General features: G+C 52.0%; 1 protein-coding gene across 8 annotated transcripts in view; it reads left to right on the top strand.

Annotated features, from left to right (window-relative positions):
* Positions 1–15,604, top strand: part of ralgapa2 (Ral GTPase activating protein catalytic subunit alpha 2) — an 855,222-nt gene that overhangs the window by 389,301 nt on the left and 450,317 nt on the right. The gene's annotated exons all lie outside the window — the stretch shown is intronic.

Here is a 15,604-nt window from a genome sequence, read left to right as displayed (position 1 = left end):
GTCCACCAGAGTGACCTTTGATTGGACGTTAGTGAGTTATTGTACTGTTACGATTTGAGCATTCTACCAACTCTTCTATATGTAGTTGATAATTGATTGTTTTATGTTGCCCTTGTAATCTGAATTTTTAAAATATATTCACCTCCATGTGTAGCTTAGCATATCTAATTTTAATCTTAAACCCTAATCGCAATCTTTTGATCATTGGAGAATATGTGGGATCATGCCATCCAAGCCAATACGTTCAGGTTAATTTTATCAGAGGTTCTATGATAGAGACACAGGAGGACAGCAGCCATTACAAAGTTATATTTCAGGCATATCCCTGTTAATGATGGCTATCTTTTATTCAAAATTAAAAGTGAAAAATAGATAAATGTAGTGCGTTTCCACAGAATTTGTTTTCTGACATATTGGTGCTGTGATTATGTCTCAGGAGACTTCCGGTTGCGGCTATGCGGAGATAAACCGCACGATTCAGCAGCTCCCGCTATCACGGACTTTCAGGCTCGTTATAGGAGCCCCAACGGAATTTTTTTCGAAGACAACCCGTGGGGAAGGGAAGAGAGAGGTCCCCCTTCAACTTTTATGGACCGGACCAGAAGTGAAACGGCCAAAAATGCGGCATTGGAGCAGCGGGAGAAGCGAGGGAAGAAAAGCAAAATGGCGGCGGCCGGGGGCAAAGCGGAATGCGGGCCGGAGCTGCAGGAGTTCATCAAGCGCTGCTTCAAGGAGCTGCAGAAGCAGATGCTGGCGCCTATGTTGTCGGCAATTGAAGGACTAGGGATGACCCAGAAGGCCCACGAGGTAAAGATCCAGGAGGTACAGAAAAGAGTCCGTGAGAATGAGGACGAGATCTTGGGCCTAGTGGTGAGAGTGGAGGAGCACGAGGCGCTGCACAAGAGGTGGGTGGGAAGACTCGAAGACCTGGAGAACAGGTCGAGGAGAAAGAACCTGCGGATCCTGGTCTCCCTGAAGGAGTGGAGGGGGCCGATGCCGGGGCATATGCGAGCACGATGCTCGGGGCGATGATGGGCGCGGAGGCCCCTTCGAGGCTGCTGGAGCTGGATGGGTGCTGGCGAGGAGGCCCAAGGCAAATGAGCCGCCAAGGGCGATGGTGGTGAGATTTCACCGGTTCACGGACAGAGAAAGGGTCCTGAAATGGGCCAAGAAGGAGCGGAGCAGCAAGTGGGACAATGCAGAGATCCGAATATACCCGGACTGGAGCACGGAGGTTGCAAAGCGGAGAGCGGGTTTCAACCGGGCCAAGGCGGTGTTGCACCGGAAAGGAGTGAGATTTGGAATGCTGCAGCCAGCGCGATTGTGGGTCACACACAAGGATCAACACTATTACTTCGAAACGCCTGAAGAGGCGTGGACCTTCATACAAACCGAAAAGTTGGACTCAAACTGAGGGTTTGTGAGGGTGGGGGGGATGTTTGAAGTTTGATGTGTGATGGTTGTTGTATATAGGGGGTCAATCATGCACAGGAAGTGTTACATGGGCTGGGGGAGAGAGACAAGGCCGCGACAGGAGCTGCGCCAGAGGGGGCGGGATAGGCTTTGGAAAGCGCGGGGTTTTACCCGCGCTAGGGAAGAAAGGCGGGAAGGGGAATGGAGGAATGCATACTGAGTGGGACACTCCCACACGGGGAGGTCAATGGGACGGCGGGCGAAGCCGGGGTCAGCAGGTGTCAGCTGACTTACGGGAGTGATATGGGGGAGCAAAAAAGCTAGACACGCGTCTAGCGGGGGGGAAGGGTGGGGGAAAGGGTTGCTGCTGCACTGGCCGAAAGGGAATGGGACACAGAAGAGGTGGTCGGGGTGGGGGTCCCCCGGCTGGGGGACTGGCGGGTGAGGGTGGCGCGGACACGGGACTGGCCTAGAAAAGGAGATGGCTAGTCGGGGGGGGGGGGGGGGGGGGGGGGGGGGGGCGGAGGCGGAGAGCAGAGCCCCTCCAATCCAGCTGATAACGTGGAACTCGAGGGGCCTGAACGGGCCGGTGAAGAGGGCCCGAGTGTTCGCGCACTTGATAAAGGGACTGAAGGCAGACGTGGTCATGCTCCAAGAGACACATCTGAAGGTGGCGGACCAGGTCAGGTTAAGAAAGGGATGGGTAGGACAGGTATTCCATTCGGGACTGGACACGAAGAATAGAAGGGTGGCAATATTGGTGGGGAAGCGGGTGTCATTTGAGGCCAAGACTATCGTAGTGGATAATGGAGCGCGATACGTGATAGTGAGCGGTAGGTTGCAGGGGACGTGGGTGGTATTGGTAAATGTATACATCCCGAATTGGGATGATGCTGGATTCATGAAGCGCATGTTGGGGCGCATTCCGGACCTGGAGGTAGGAGGCCTGATAATGGGTGGGGACTTCAATACAATGTTGGACCCAGCACTGGACCGCTCTAGATCAAGGACTGGAAAGAGGCCGGCGGCGGCCAAGGTGCTTAGGGGGTTTATGGATCAGATGGGGGGAGTGGACCCATGGAGGTTTGCTAGGCCGCAGGCCAGGGAATTTTCTTTTTTCTCCCACGTGCACAAAGCTTACTCCCGGATAGACTTCTTTGTCCTGGGCAGGGCGCTCATCCCGAGGGTGGAGGGGACGGAGTATTCGGCCATAGCCGTTTCGGATCACGCCCCGTACTGGGTGGAACTGGAGCTGGGAGAGGAGAGGGACCAACGCCCGCTGTGGCGGCTGGATGTGGGACTGCTGGCAGATGAGGTGGTGTGTGGGAAGGTGAGTGGGTGCATCGAAAGGTACTTGGAGGCTAACGACAACGGGGAGGTGCGGGTGGGGGTGGTATGGGAGGCGTTGAAGGCGGTGATCAGGGGAGAGCTAATCTCCATCAGGGCGCATTGGGAGAAGACAGAGGGCATGGAAAGGGAGAGGTTAGTGGGGGAGATTTTAAGAGTGGACAGGAGATACGCAGAGGCCCCTGAGGAGAGATTACTTGGGGAAGGACGACGTCTCCAGACGGAGTTTGATCTGTTGACCACAGGGAAGGCAGAGGCACGGTGGAGGAAGGCGCAGGGGGTGACCTACGAGTATGGGGAAAAGGCTTGTCGGATGCTGGCACACCAGCTCCGTAAGAGGACGGCAGCGAGGGAAATAGGGGGAGTCAAGGATGGAAGGGGAGCCACGGTGCGGAGTGCGACGAAAATAAACGAGGTATTCAAGGCCTTCTATGAAGAGCTGTACAGATCCCAGCCCCCAGCAGGGGAAGAGGGGATGAGACGATTCCTAGACCAACTGAGATTCCCGAGGGTGGAGGAGCAAGAGGTGGCTGGTTTGGGGGCACCAATTGGGTTGGAGGAGCTGAGCAAGGGTTTGGGGAGCATGCAGGCGGGGAAGGCCCCGGGACCGGACGGGTTCCCGGTGGAGTTCTACAGGAAGTACGTAGACCTGTTGGCCCCGCTACTAATGAGGACCTTTAATGAGGCAAGAGAGAGGGGACCCTTGCCCCAGACAATGTCGGAAGTGACAATTTCTTTGGGGGGGATGTTTGAAGTTTGATGTGTGATGGTTGTTGTATATAGGGGGTCAATCATGCACAGGAAGTGTTACATTGGGCTGGTGGGAGAGAGACAAGGACCGCGACAGGAGCTGCGCCAGAGGGGCGGGGTAGGCTTTGGAAAGCGCGGAGTTTTTCCCGCGCTGGGGAAGAAAGGCGGGAAGGGGAATGGAGGAATGCATACTGAGTGGGACACTCCCCCACGGGGAGGTCAATGGGACGGCGGGCGAAGCCGGGGTCAGCAGGTGTCAGCTGACTTACGGGAGTGATATGGGGGAGCAAAAAAGCTGGACACGCGTCTAGCGGGGGGGGAAGGGTGGGGGAAAGGGCCACTGCAATGTGGATCGTACAGGCCGATCTCGCTCCTCAATGTGGATGCAAAGTTGCTGGCAAAAGTGCTGGCCACGAGGATCGAGGACTGTGTCCCCGGGGGTAATAGATCATCATAGAATTTACAGTGCAGAAGGAGTCCATTTGGCCCATCGAGTCTGCACCGGCTTATGGAAAGAGCACCCTACCCAAGTTCAGCACCTCCACCCTATCCCCATAACCCAGTAACCCCACCCAACACTAAGGGCAATTTTGGACAATAAGGGCAATTTTATCATGACCAATCCACCTAACCCGCACATCTTTGGACTGTGGGAGGAAACCGGAGCACCCGGAGGAAACCTACGCACACACGGGGAGGATGTGCAGACGCCGCACAGAGAGTGACCCAAGCCGGAATCGAACCTGGGAACCTGGAGCTGTGAAGCAATTGTGCTATCCACAATGCTACCGTGCTGCCCATCCACGAGGACCAGACGGGATTTGTAAAGGGCAGGCAACTAAACACCAATGTGCGGCGGCTCTTAACGTGATAATGATGCCATCGGAGGAGGGAGAGGCGGAGATAGTGGTCAGCTATGGACGCGGAGAAAGGCCTTTGACTGAGTAGAGTGGGAGTACCTCTGGGAGGTGCTTGCGTAGGTTTGGTTCGGGGTAGGGTTTATCAATTGGGTTAAGCTCCTTTACAGAGCCCCGATGGCGAGTGTAGTGACGAACCGGCGGAGGTTGGAGTACTTTCGGCTGTACCGAGGGACGAGGCAGGGGTGCCCCCTGTCCCCCCCTGTTGTTTGCATTGGCGATCGAACCCTTGGCCATGTCATTGAGGGAGTCTAGGAAATGGAGGGGGGTGGTCCGAGGGGGTGGTCCGAGGGGGAGAAGAGCATCGGGTGTCGCTTTATGCGGATGACCTGTTGCTGTATGTGGCGGATCCAATGGAGGTGATGGTGGAGGTCATGCAGACTCTAAGGGAGTTTGGGGAGTTTTCCGGCTAAAAGCTCAATGGAGGGAAGAATGAGCTTTTTTTTTTATTAAATATTTTATTGAAAATTTTTTGGTCAACCAACACAGTACATTGTGCATTCTTTACACAATATTATAACAACACAAATAACAATGACCTATTTTATAAACAAAAAATGAATAAATAATAAATAACAAAAAATGAAAACTAGCCCTAATTGGCAACTGCCTTGTCACAAGTAACACTCTCCAAAAATATAATTTAACAGTCCAATATATAATTATCTGTAGCAACGACCTATACATACTATACAGTATATATTAACAACCCTGAGAGTCCTTTTGGTTCCTCCTCCCCCCCCCGATCCTGGGCTGTTGCTGCTGCCTTCTTTTTCCCCATTCCGTCTTTCTTTCTGCGAGGTATTCGACGAACGGTTGCCACCGCCTGGTGAACCCTTGAGCCGACCCCCTTAGGACGAACTTAATCCGCTCTAGCTTTATAAACCCACGCCATGTCATTTATCCAGGTCTCCACCCCCGGGGGCTTGGCTTCTTTCCACATTAGCAATATCCTGCGCCGGGCTACTAGGGACGCAAAGGCCAAAACATCGGCCTCTCTCGCCTCCTGCACTCCCGGCTCTTGTGCAACCCCAAAAATAGCCAACCCCCAGCTTGGTTCGACCCGGACTCCTACTACTTTTGAAAGCACCTTTGTCACCCCCATCCAAAACCTCTGTAGTGCCGGGCATGACCAAAACATATGGGTATGATTCGCTGGGCTTCTCGTAGCACCTCGCACACCTATCCTCCACCCCAAAAAATTTACTGAGCCGTGCTCCAGTCATATGTGCCCTGTGTAATACCTTAAACTGAATCAGGCTTAGCCTGGCACACGAGGACGACGAGTTTACCCTGCTTAGGGCATCTGCCCACAGCCCCTCCTCGATCTCCTCCCCCAGCTCTTCTTCCCATTTCCCTTTTAGTTCATCGACCATAGTCTCCCCTTCGTCCCTCATTTCCCTATATATATATCTGACACCTTACCATCCCCCACCCATGTCTTTGAGATCACTCTGTCCTGCACCTCTTGTGTCGGGAGCTGCGGGAATTCCCTCACCTGTTGCCTCGCAAAAGCCCTCAGTTGCATATACCTGAATGCATTCCCTTGGGGCAACCCATATTTCTCGGTCAGCGCTCCCAGACTCGCGAACTTCCCATCCACAAACAGATCTTTCAGTTGCGTTATTCCTGCTCTTTGCCACATTCCATATCCCCCATCCATTCCCCCCGGGGCAAACCTATGGTTGTTTCTTATCGGGGACCCCCCCAAGGCTCCAGTCTTTCCCCTATGCCGTCTCCACTGTCCCCAAATCTTCAGTGTAGCCACCACCACCGGGCTTGTGGTGTAGTTCCTCGGTGAGAACGGCAATGGGGCTGTCACCATAGCCTGTAGGCTAGTCCCCCTACAGGACGCCCTCTCTAATCTCTTCCACGCCGCTCCCTCCTCCTCTCCCATCCACTTACTCACCATTGAAATATTAGCGGCCCAATAATACTCACTTAGGCTCGGTAGTGCCAGCCCCCCCCTATCCCTGCTACGCTGGAAGAATCCCTTCCTCACTCTCGGGGTCTTCCCGGCCCACACAAAACCCATGATGCTCTTTTCAATCCTTTTCAAAAAAGCCTTCGTGATCACCACCGGGAGGCACTGAAACACAAAGAGGAATCTCGGGAGGACCACCATCTTAACCGCCTGCACCCTCCCTGCCATTGACAGGGATACCATATCCCATCTCTTGAAATCCTCCTCCATCTGTTCCACCAACCGCGTTAAATTTAACCTATGCAATGTGCCCCAATTCTTAGCTATCTGGATCCCCAGGTAACGAAAGTCCCTTGTTACCTTCCTCAGCGGTAGGTCCTCTATTTCTCTACTCTGCTCCCCTGGATGCACCACAAACAACTCACTTTTCCCCATGTTCAATTTATACCCTGAAAAATCCCCAAACTCCCCAAGTATCCGCATTATTTCTGGCATCCCCTCCGCCGGGTCCGCCACGTATAGTAGCAAATCGTCCGCATACAAAGATACCCGGTGCTCTTCTCCTCCCCTAAGTACTCCCCTCCACTTCTTGGAACCCCTCAACGCTATCGCCAGGGGCTCAATCGCCAGTGCAAACAATAATGGGGACAGAGGGCATCCCTGCCTTGTCCCTCTATGGAGCCGAAAATATGCAGATCCCCGTCCATTCGTGACCACGCTCGCCACTGGGGCCCTATACAACAGCTGCACCCATCTAACATACCCCTCTCCAAAACCAAATCTCCTCAACACCTCCCACAAATAATCCCACTCCACTCTATCAAATGCTTTCTCGGCATCCATCGCCAATACTATCTCCGTTTCTCCCTCTGGTGGGGCCATCATCATTACCCCTAACAACCTCCGTATATTCGTGTTCAGCTGTCTCCCCTTCACAAACCAGTTTGGTCCTCGTGGACCACCCCCGGGACACATTCCTCTATTCTCATTGCCATTACCTTGGCCAGGACCTTGGCATCTACATTTAGGAGGGAAATAGGTCTATAGGACCCGCATTGTAGCGGGTCCTTTTCCTTCTTTAAGAGAAGCGATATCGTTGCTTCAGACATAGTCGGGGGCAGTTGTCCCCTTTCCTTTGCCTCATTAAAGGTCCTCGTCAGTACCGGGGCGAGCAAGTCCACATATTTTCTATAGAATTCGACTGGGAATCCATCCGGTCCCGGGGCCTTTCCCGCCTGCATGCTCCTAATTCCTTTCACCACTTCTTCTACCTCGATCTGTGCTCCCAGTCTCACCCTTTCCTGCTCTTCCACCTTGGGAAATTCCAGCCGATCCAAGAAGTCCATCATTCTCTCCCTCCCATCCGGGGGTTGAGCTTCATATAATTTTTTATAAAATGTCTTGAACACTCCATTCACTCGCTCCGCTCCCCGCTCCATCTCTCCTTCCTCATCCCTCACTCCCCCTATTTCCCTCGCTGCTCCCCTTTTCCTCAATTGGTGTGCCAGCAACCTGCTCGCCTTCTCCCCATATTCGTACTGTACACCCTGTGCCTTCCTCCATTGTGCCTCTGCAGTGCCTGTAGTCAGCAAGTCAAATTCTACATGTAGCATTTGCCTTTCCCTGTACAGTCCCTCCTCCGGTGCTTCCGCATATTGTCTGTCCACCCTCAAAAGTTCTTGCAGCAACCGCTCCCGTTCCTTACTCTCCTGCTTCCCTTTATGTGCCCTTATTGATATCAGCTCCCCTCTAACCACCGCCTTCAACGCCTCCCAGACCACTCCCACCTGGACCTCCCCATTATCATTGAGTTCCAAGTACTTTTCAATGCACCCCCTCACCCTTAGACACACACCCTCATCTGCCATTAGTCCCATGTCCATTCTCCAGGGTGGGCGCCCTCCTGTTTCCTCCCCTATCTCCAAGTCCACCCAGTGTGGAGCGTGATCCGAAATGGCTATAGCCGTATACTCCGTTCCCCTCACCTTCGGGATCAATGCCCTACCCAGCACAAAAAAGTCTATTCGCGAGTAGACTTTATGGACATAGGAGAAAAACGAGAACTCCTTACTCCTAGGTCTGCTAAATCTCCACGGGTCTACACCTCCCATCTGCTCCATAAAATCTTTAAGCCCCTTGGCTGCTGCCGGCCTCCTTCCAGTCCTGGACTTCGACCTATCCAGCCCTGGTTCCAACACCGTATTAAAATCTCCCCCCATTATCAGTCTTCCCATCTCTAGGTCCGGAATGCGTCCTAGCATCCGCCTCATAAAATTGGCATCATCCCAGTTCGGGGCATATACGTTTACCAAAACCACCGTCTCCCCCTGTAGTTTGCCACTCACCATCACGTATCTGCCCCCGTTATCCGCCACTATAGTCTTTGCCTCGAACATTACCCGCTTCCCCACTAATATAGCCAGCCCCCTGTTTTTCGCATCTAGCCCCGAATGGAACACCTGCCCCACCCATCCTTTGCGTAGCCTAACCTGGTCGATCAGTTTCAGGTGCGTTTCCTGTAACATAACCACATCTGCCTTAAGTTTCTTAAGGTGTGCGAGTACCCGTGCCCTCTTTATCGGCCCGTTCAGCCCTCTCACGTTCCACGTGATCAGCCGAGTTGGGGGGCTTCCTACCCCCCGCCCTTGTCGATTAGCCATCACCTTTTTCCAGCTCCTCACCCAGTTCCCACGCAGCTGTATCTCCCCCAGGCGGTGCCCCCCCGCCCATCCTCTCCCATACCAGCTCCCCCCTCTCCCCAGCAGCAGCAACCCAGTAATTCCCCCCTCCCACCCCCCCCGCTAGATCCCCCGCTAGCGTAATTACTCCCCCCATGTTGCTCCCAGAAGTCAGCAAACTCTGGCTGACCTCGGCTTCCCCCCGTGACCTCGGCTCGCACCGTGCGACGCCCCCTCCTTCCTGCTTCTCTATTCCCGCCATGATTATCATAGCGCGGGAACCAAGCCCGCGCTTCTCCCTTGGCCCCGCCCCCAATGGCCAACGCCCCATCTCCTCCACCTCCCCTCCTCCCCCCATCACCACCTGTGGGAGAGAGAAAAGTTACCACATCGCAGGATTAGCACATAAAACCCCTCTTTGCCCCCCACATTCGCCCCACCACTTTGTTCGAACGTTCTTTTTAATAACTCGCTCATTCCAGTTTTTCTTCCACAATAAAAGTCCACGCTTCATCCGCCGTCTCAAAGTAGTGGTGCCTCCCTCGATATGTGACCCACAGTCTTGCCGGTTGCAGCATTCCAAATTTTATCTTCTTTTTATGAAGCACCGCCTTGGCCCGATTAAAGCTCGCCCTCCTTCTCGCCACCTCCGCACTCCAGTCTTGATAAACGCGGATCACCGCGTTCTCCCATTTACTGCTCCGAGTTTTCTTCGCCCATCTAAGGACCATTTCTCTATCCTTAAAACGGAGGAATCTCACCACTATGGCTCTGGGAATTTCTCCTGCTCTCGGTCCTCGCGCCATCACTCGGTATGCTCCCTCCACCTCCAACGGACCCGCCGGGGCCTCCGCTCCCATTAACGAGTGCAGCATCGTGCTCACATATGCCCCGACGTCCGCTCCCTCCACACCTTCAGGAAGACCAAGAATCCTCAGGTTGTTCCTCCTTGCGTTGTTTTCCAGTGCCTCCAACCTTTCCACACATCGTTTCTGATGTGCCTCCTGCGTCTCCGTCTTCACCACCAGGCCCTGTATATCGTCCTCATTCTCGGCTGCCTTTGCCTTCACGACCCGAAGCTCCCGCTCCTGGGTCTTTTGTTCCTCCTTTAGCCCTTCGATCGCCTGTAGTATCGGGGCCAACAGCTCTTTCTTCATTTCCTTTTTTATCTCTTCCACACAGCATTTCAAGAACTCTTGTTGTTCAGGGCCCCATGTTAAACTGCCACCTTCCGACGCCATCTTGGTTTTTGCTTGCCTTCCTTGCCGCTGTTCTAAAGGATCCACTGCAATCTGGCCACTCTCTCCTCCTTTTTCCATCCGTATCCAGGGGGGGATTCCCTTCTGGTTTACCGCACAGTGTTTTTAGCCGTCAAAATTGCCGTTGGGGCTCCTATCAAGAGCCCAAAAGTCCGTTTCACAGGGAGCTGCCGAAACGTGCGACTCAGCTGGTCATCGCCACACCCGGAAGTCAAGAATGAGCTTTTTGTACTGCAGGCAGAGGACCAAGAAAGGGGAATAGGGGATCTACCGCTGAGGAGGGCGGAGGGGAGCTTTCGGTACTAGGGGATCCAGATAGCCAGGAGTTGGGGGGCCCTACATAAATTGAATCTGACGAGGTTGGTGGAGCAAATGGAGGAGGACTTCAAAAGATGGGACATGTTACCGCTCTCGCTAGCGGGTAGAGTGCAGTCGGTCAAAATGGTGGTCCTTCCGAGGTTTCTGTTCGTGTTTCAGTGCCTTCCCATCGTGATCACCAAGGCCTTTTTCAAGAGAGTAGGTAGGAGTATTATGGGGTTTGTGTGGGCGAATAGGACCCCGAGGGTAAGGAGAGGGTTCCTGGAACGCAGTAGGGACCGAGGAGGGCTGGCGCTGCCAAACCTAGGGAGCTGCTACTGGGCAGCAAATGTGGCGATGATCCGCAAGTGGGTCATGGAGGGAGAGGGGGCGGCATGGAAGAGGATGGAGATGGCGTCCTGTAATGGAACGAGCCTGGGGGTGTTGGTGACGGCACCGCTGCCGCTCTCGCCGACAAGGTACACCACGAGCCCGGTGGTGGCGGCAACGCTAAGGATCTGGGGCCAGTGGAGACGGCACAGGGGCGCAATGGGAGCCTCGGTGTGGTCCCCGATCAGGAGGAACCACCGGTTTGTCCCGGGAAGGATGGACGGGGGATTTCAGAACTGGCATCGGGCGGGGATTAGAAGAATGTGGGACCTGTTCATTGACGGGACGTTTGCGAGCCTAGGGGCACTGGAGGAGAGGTTTGAGATACCCCCGGGAAATGCTTTTAGATATATGCAGGTGAGGGCGTTTGTGAGGCGACAGGTGAGGGAATTCCTGTTGCTCCCGGCACAAGAAATTCAAGACAGGGTGATCTCGGGTGTATGGGTCGGGGAGGGCACGGTGTCTGCAATATACCAGGAGATGAAAGAAGAGGGGGAAGCGCTGGTAGAGGAGCTGAAGGGTAAATGGGAGGAGGAGCTGGGGGAGGAGATTGAGGAAGGTCTGTGGGCTGATGCCCTGGGTAGGGTTAATTCCTCCTCCTCGTGTGCCAGGCTCAGCCTGATACAATTTAAGGTGGTTCACAGAGCGCACTTGACGGGGGCGAGGTTGAGTAGGTTCTTTGGGGTAGAGGACAGATGTGGAAGGTGCTCAGGGAGCCCGGCGAACCATGTCCATATGTTTTGGTCATGCCCGGCACTGGAGGGGTTCGGGAGAGGAGTGGCGGGAGCAATATCTCAGGTGGTGAAAGTCCGGGTCAAGCCAAGCTGGGGGCTAGCAATATTTGGAGTAGTGGACGAGCCGTGAGTGCAGGAGGCGAAAGAGGCCGGCATTCTGGCCTTTGCGTCCCTAGTAGCCCGGCGACGGATCTTGCTAACGTGGAAGGAGGCGAAGCCCCCCAACGTGGAGGCCTGGATAAACGACATGGCTGGGTTCATAAAGCTGGAGAGGATTAAGTTTGCCTTGAGAGGGTCTGCGCAGGGGTTCTACAGGCGGTGGCAACCGTTCCTAGACTATCTCGCGGAGCGTGAGAGAAGGTCGGTCAGCAGCAGCAGCAACCTAAGGGGGGGGGGGGGGGGGGGAATGGGGGCTCGCCTGGGATGGTGGATGAGCAAGAGATAACATGAAGGACTGGGGAAACTGGCACGTGCGGGAGAGAGACAGTGTACAAAGCTATGTATCATATCGTTTTACCATGTATATATCTTGCTCTGTGCGATTTCATGTTATTTTGTTACGGGGTGGGGGGGTGGGGTTTATTGTTTGTAAGGCTGAAAAATTGTGTTTAAAAAACTTTAATAAATATATTTTTTAAAAAAAGATTATGTCTGAGGAGAAGAAAGTATTGGGACAATAGCAATTTTGTTCCAAATGTATCAGTTATATAGAAATGGAATCCACCTGCTTGACTGACCTAATGGAAGATTTTTGTGAAGACAACATGATATACAATAAACATGTTCCTTAATTCTTATTCCTGGAGTAGATCTTTAATCCCGATGTGCATTATTACCACTTATGTAAAAATAGGAACTGGAACAAAATCCAAGCTTCTAAAATTAGGTTTACCTACATATTTTTTTCAAATTTTGTCTGTGAAAATTGTGATAACACCCCAGTAGCATCCTTGTACCTATTATCTGGCTTTGAACCACAGGGACCATTACAGCATGTCTGTATACTGACAGCTTATTACCTGGAGCAGTTGCTAAGCTGAAGTACACAGCACTTCCTTGTCAATGCTGGTGTATTGTATGAAAGTTTCAACAGCTAACATGCAGATGTTACAGATGTTCCTTGGTATAGACAATTCTGCCAATTACTGTTTTCAAATTGTTCATGCTGAATGAACTGCTGTGTGCTCATTAAATTTTGATGTTGGATCAAAGCCATTTCAGTCTGGGAGGTGGCTTTTAAATAGCTACCTTAACAGTGCATGTAAAAGCAAAGGAAATGAAATGAAAATCGCTTATTGTCACAAGTAGGCTTCAAATGAAGTTACTGTGAAAAGCCCCTCGTCGCCACATTCCAGCGCCTGTTCGGGAAGGCTGTTACGGGAATTGAACCGTGCTGCTGGCCTGCCTTGGTCTGCTTTCAAAGCCAGCGATTTAGCCCAGTGCTAGGGATTCTCCAATAATGGGGCTATGTCCCCACACCGGCGTGAAAAGCGACGCCAACCACTCCGGCGTCAACTATCCCCGATAATGGGGAATGACCCTTCCTCGGGGGCTAGGTCGGCGCTGAAGTGGTCCCCGCAGCTCCAGCCAGTGCGGAACGGCTGGCGTGATTCCGCGCATGCATGGGGGTTCCCTTCTCCGCACTGGCACCCCCCGGGCAATATGGCGGAGCCCTACAGGGGCCCGGCACAGAGGAACATAGGCCCCCACGGAACCAGCCCGCCCGCCGATCGGTAGGCCCTGATCGCGGGGCAGACGGGGGGGGGGGGGTCCCCCTGCCCCCCGCCCCCCGCAGACTCCCCTTCCAGGTCCCGCCGTGTGGAACCTGAGTAACCCACGCTGCAGGGACTAGGCCGAACTCGCCGGCAACTCGGTCCGTCGGGGCCTGGAGAATCGGCGGGAGGGTGGGGGCGCTTTCAACGGGAATCCCGCGGGCGGCCGAGAATCGGCGGGGGAGAATCGGGAAGCCGGTGTCTGGTCGTGGCAATTCTCGCGTCCACCCGGGGATTCACCGACCCAATCCAGGCCAAGAACTTTGTGTGCGTTATAACGTTGAGTCCAGTCTAAATAGTATCTGTTTTTTTAGTTTTCTGCCTACTGCCATTTCATTTGTCCCATTTCATTTGCCCCAGCCATAATTCCCTCTTGACTAATCCTACTACAAATCACATCCCTTCTCATTCTGTTCCTTTTGCACTATACATTTCCAGTGAGGCTTCTTACTGCGGCAAATGACGTATTTAAGCATATCTGCGGTGCATTCCTTAGAGCTGTCCAGAAACTTGTCCTGATGCTGGTGCATGTTTTGATTGCATTTGCAGGTCTCCCATATAACTGCAGATTAGGCTCAGTTTTTAAAGATAATGTTTTAAACTATATGCAGGTAATCATTGGAAATGTATTGCATTGTGTCAAAAGTTAGGCTCATCACCTTGCTGATATAGGGTGGCACTGTTATTTGAAATTTGGCCTGCGGTTCCACCGACTGGTAAGATGCGCTTTAGATCTTAAGCCGGGGAAAGATGGGAAATTAGATTGGGATATACTATTGTTTAAAAAAAAAAAAATTTAGAGTACCCAATTCATTTTTTCCAATTAAGGATCAATTTAGCGTAGCCAATCCACCTACCTTGCACATCTTTGGGTTGTGGGGGCGAACCCACGCAAACACGGGGAGAATGTGCAAGCTCCACCACGGACAGTGACCCAGAGCCGGGATCGAACCTGGGACCTCAGCGCCGTGAGGCAGCAGTGCTAACCCACTGTGCCACCGTGCTGCCCGCGGGAAATACTGTTGTGAACCTGCTTGCAGTCATCCAAGAACAATATCACATTGTAGAATGTTGGCATTTTAGAATATAAGAAGAAAATGGGAAGGTAAGTAGAATATGAATAATTAATTTTAAAATTATTGAAATTAATTTTGTCCACATTCCTAACTGAGAATGATAAAAGCAAATTACGGCGGATGCTGGAATATGAAACCAAAAACAGCAAATACTGGACAATCTCAGCAGATCTGACTGCATCTGTAGAGAGAGAAGGGAGCTAACATTTTGAGTCTGGGTGACTCTGTCAAAGCTTTGTCTCCAGACTCGAAACATTAGCTCCATTCTCTCTCCACAGATACTGCCTGACCTGCTGAGAATGATAAAACTTGGAATAAATTAACATTTAAATGAACATATTTCCAAAATGTTTTTTGCAATCATTCCTTTAATTGTTTTCAAAACTCAATACAATATGCAATTGCACAGTAATGTGTTTGTACAGAAATGATGTGTACCCTTTTCTATTTATTCTCTCCCTAAAAAAGACCATTTTTCAAGCACTGCTCCTAATTTTTCTTTCAAATTTCATACACGCAAAAAAAAGTTGTGTCCAAAGTGAATTGAAGATAAATATCAGGCTCTGCGTCTCAGGGTTAGTAAATGTAATAATGGCACAGCTACAAGGGTAAATGCATGCCAGAATCCTTTCAGGGACTCTATTTGCACCTGTAATTCAATACTTGACCATCTGTTGTTTTGTGTACAATATGTTCCGGTTCATTTTTTCACTTGCTTCTGTTGGTCGATGAAAAGTGGCCAGCACTACATCGGAGTAAGGTGGCTACGTGAGAGAGAATGTGATTGATAATAAATAACAATGGTCTACCTGCCAATTCTTTCTCCAAACAACTCGTGCCGTGACACTTGAAGGATGGATTCCCTTGTGTAGACTATAGCAGTTTACTTGGCTGATTAGAACCAAATACATACCACGTGTGTCTGTGTTTGTGCGTTTGTCATTTTTGTTTTCAAACTACTAGTTGCTTAGTTTTCAATATTACTGCATCTAGATTAAATATTCTTCTTGACCTTGGTTAGTAATATGCAAATGCCAGTGTCCATAT

This window comes from Scyliorhinus torazame, chromosome 1 (genome assembly GCF_047496885.1).
Source record: "Scyliorhinus torazame isolate Kashiwa2021f chromosome 1, sScyTor2.1, whole genome shotgun sequence".
Lineage (NCBI taxonomy): Eukaryota > Metazoa > Chordata > Chondrichthyes > Carcharhiniformes > Scyliorhinidae > Scyliorhinus > Scyliorhinus torazame.
The sequence above is the reverse complement of the archived record's forward strand: the minus strand, read 5'-3'. Positions and strand labels throughout refer to the sequence as shown.